The sequence below is a fragment of the Athene noctua genome, chromosome 17 (genome assembly GCF_965140245.1).
Source record: "Athene noctua chromosome 17, bAthNoc1.hap1.1, whole genome shotgun sequence".
NCBI lineage: Eukaryota > Metazoa > Chordata > Aves > Strigiformes > Strigidae > Athene > Athene noctua.
Window position 1 is genome coordinate 8698090 of NC_134053.1, and position 3690 is coordinate 8701779.

Genomic DNA, 3690 nt, shown 5'->3' on the forward strand with positions numbered 1-3690 from the left:
ATTGATATGATCTAATCTGTTTCATCATATTCTGATAGCTAATGCTGACAAACCTCAACTGGGACCAATTTTTCTTTCATCATTACCTAGAATAGTGAAACAGAATGAGAAGAAAGCATACAAAGTTACCTCTGTAGATACCATGTTGTTTTCAAGTATGCCTTATTTTATGAGCAGGATTTATACTTCAATCTTAAAAAGTGTACACGCAAAAATCTTGTGATGTAATGGAGCACAAATGATGCAGCACGTCATGTCTACTGGTATCAGTGAATTAAACAACTGTTTCCAGTAATGCGCATCTTAATACGAATGCTAATTAGTATGATGCATTTCTGTTTAGATTTTTATTTTTGAAAATAGCTGTTGCAACGATGGGTCTGTTGACCATGCCCGTATGCTATTAAAAATACACTTTGGTGTGGACTTCTCTTCCTAATCTCTGGGCATTTTCTCCTGTGAGTAGGACTGAAATTGGATCTGGAGTAATACTTGAAACTTCTTTTAACAACAGTGTGTTTCTGTCTTTTAGTATTATTAACAATGTTCTGTTGCTTCTGTATTTGTATTTTATGTTTAGATTTTTTTTTAATCATTATTGTATCTTCTCAGGACAACCATTCCCAGCTGTTTTTGATCTCATTTTCATCTCTGGCTGTGCACGTAGCAAATTGAGTGCAGTTGTGGAGATCAAGCACATTATATGCAGAAATGTGCTTTGTGTTCTCATTCACCACTTCCCACACCCCAGATGGGCTTTCAGCATAGACTTGTCACTGTGCTAGTGTGCAAGCCTCTTGTGCTGAATTTTTTTTGTTGGTCAAGAATAATGTGTCTACAGTACTCTGTACAACCTCGCTTGCACTTACTCAAGTTATGTTTGTCTAGGGATATATTATGTGACTTTAAGAAAAGAAAATGAGGGGAAAAAAACCAAACAACAAAACTCATGTACTTAACATCTAAACTACCTGTGCAGTAGAGGTTCTTCAGATTCCTTTTATAAACCCCTCTTCCTTTTCCCTGTTACAGATAATTAATCTGCCTTTCTATGCATATAGGGTTGCGGTAGTGCAATGGAATGAAGGGATTTTTTTGTCATTTATTATTGTACCAGGAAGAGATGAGAAATTAACTTGCAGATGGGGAGGGTGAATAAATCCTGATCTTTATATGCTCTTAAGTAAATAAGAGTATCAGTCATGGGTATTACATACTCTATACGTTAGACCTTTTTAAATGTATGGTTACCAGGTGATAGTTAATGTGATAAATGTATGAACTATGCTTGGTGTAATTGTTTAAATACTGTAAAGGTGCAGCATATTTTTAACCTGTCTAAAGCACACCCCCACCTCCTTTATAAGAGATATTTGAAAGATGAGCATGAAATGTGGTAGAATAGATGTTGTGAAAACCAAGGTGATTTTGATAGGGTTTGACATAGTGGTGAACAAGGTCTATAGTCTCTCTCTTTGAGAAGGTTCTTTTATAAAGAAGGTGGAGAGTAGTTCTTCCAGTTCTCTTTTGTGATTTATTTTTTTCCTGAACTAAGAAGTTATTAATTAAAAAAAAAACAAACAACCCACACCTCACGGAAGTTGTCTGTTTCTGTTTCTTCTGTGGCACATTCACTCGCCACAGAAATGGATGTATGCAACACTTGCTAGTGTTTGGTCAAGCTATTAGTTATTTGAATGTTGAGATTTTACAACTGAATATCATTCTTGAACTTGTCACTGAAAATGACACGAGTTTTTGTGTCATTCCAAGAAATTCTCTAAAACTTCCTTAAAAGTGTCAGATGATATCACAAAGGATCATCAGTATCTGTAGGATTTATAACAAATCATATAAGCAAAAAACCTATTAACTAGAGTTCATTTTTGTCAAGCTGACTTCAAGATGCTAGTAAATGAAAGTTTACTACATCTAAAAAAGTGGATACTATTTAAATTTCTTGCAACACCATAAACACTGAAGTGACAAGCATTATACTGCTATTGATCTAACAGCAGGGTAGAGAAAATGTCATATTGTGCTCATCTTCACAATGATCTATTTTGTATAAATTATAAGATTTTGAATGGCTACTATTAATAGAACTTTTCCTGAATAGAACTTTTCCCTTACTGAGCGAATATGAGGACTTGCCTGTGCCCCGTTCTGTCTGAGGTGGAGGACAGTGATGCCAAAGCTTCAAATTGCAGTTTAGCATCCTAGGATATTGCACTGCTGCCATTCCCATGCTTGAAGCTGGATATCTAATGTAGCCAATCTATATTGGTGTTCTAAACCAGCTGTCATTTGTTCTTCAGATTAATCTAAAGAGAAATGCAAACTTTGCTTAAGTAATGTAAAAGTGAAAATGCTGTGTTGTTCTGTACACCATGAAGACAAGCTGATAGACCTTAAAACTTGTAATTGTTTTGGCTTGCCCTGTGCTTACATTAGTGGATTTAAGTGTTTTATACTCCACAGTGTCAACAAATGACTTGTAACTAATTTAGTTTGAGGAAGCTGCTGATTTGGGGTTTATGCCCTATCGAGTGATCAGTTCTAGCACAGCATAACCAAGCACTCCCTCCATAAAGAATAAAGATGATAGCATGACTGTGAGAAAGAGAATACAATATATGTCCTTTTGCAGCTGGAATAGCTGACAACATACTATTCTCAACAGTCAGTGTTAATCTGAGAGCACTCAGTATGTCTGAATTATTTGAATCAACAGCTGTAGGATAATTTGTGTTTAAGCTCTGATACTGTTTTCCTTGAATTTAATAGAAAAATTTTGGTATTTGACACTCAGAGATCAATCATTAGCTCATCAATTCTGCAAACAAAATACATCCATTTTGTATCAATTTCTAGTCTTCAGTAGAGCTGTGTAGTGCAGATGGCTTAGCCTACAGCAAGAGCTTAGGGAAATAAGTTGATTTAAGTAAAAGGATTTAGGCATTTAAGAAAAGAATGCTCAATTTTAAATTATGCTCTGAAAATATGGTTTCTTATAGCCTCTTGGAAATTTCTGCTGGAAGGGGGCCTTATTTTGTACAGTCTGCCCTCTAAAAATAAACCAACACTGTGTTACTGGAAGTTAGGAAAAGGATCTCTTGATTTTAAAAAGAATGTGTGGGGATTTTGCATTTTTTCCACCTATTTTATCTAACGTTCTTTCTGCATGTTTGGGAGCTGAAATACCACTTACACAGTTCCAAGAAATAACTTCTGAAGAAAACTAATTATACTATTTCCCACAGCAATGCTTAATATGCAAAGATTGCTTCTAAATCTGCTTTTCAGGTCATCCTTCTTTTCTTCACACTTCACCATTTTGACTTTCAATGAGGTAATTTCACCCTTAAGCTCATTAGTTTCCATAGGAAATGAATTCTAAAAAATGCTAAGTGTGCCATATGAGGTTTAACATCAAAGACGTTTCTAGACAGACCATGAATATATGTTGAAGCTATATTTGGTCTCTGTTGGGTATTCTTTTCAGTGTTGCTGAGTTTCAGTTGCTTGCTTTCGTTAGGTAAGTGTTGGCTTAGGACTTTTTTCCTTTGCAATCCAAATTAATCTTTGTTTAGAATAAAATCTAGTAACTGACTGGACGCTTTGGGTCAAAGGTATTTTGTTATGGGTCATGTGCTCTTCTCATGGGGAAAAAGAAAAACAAAAAAAACC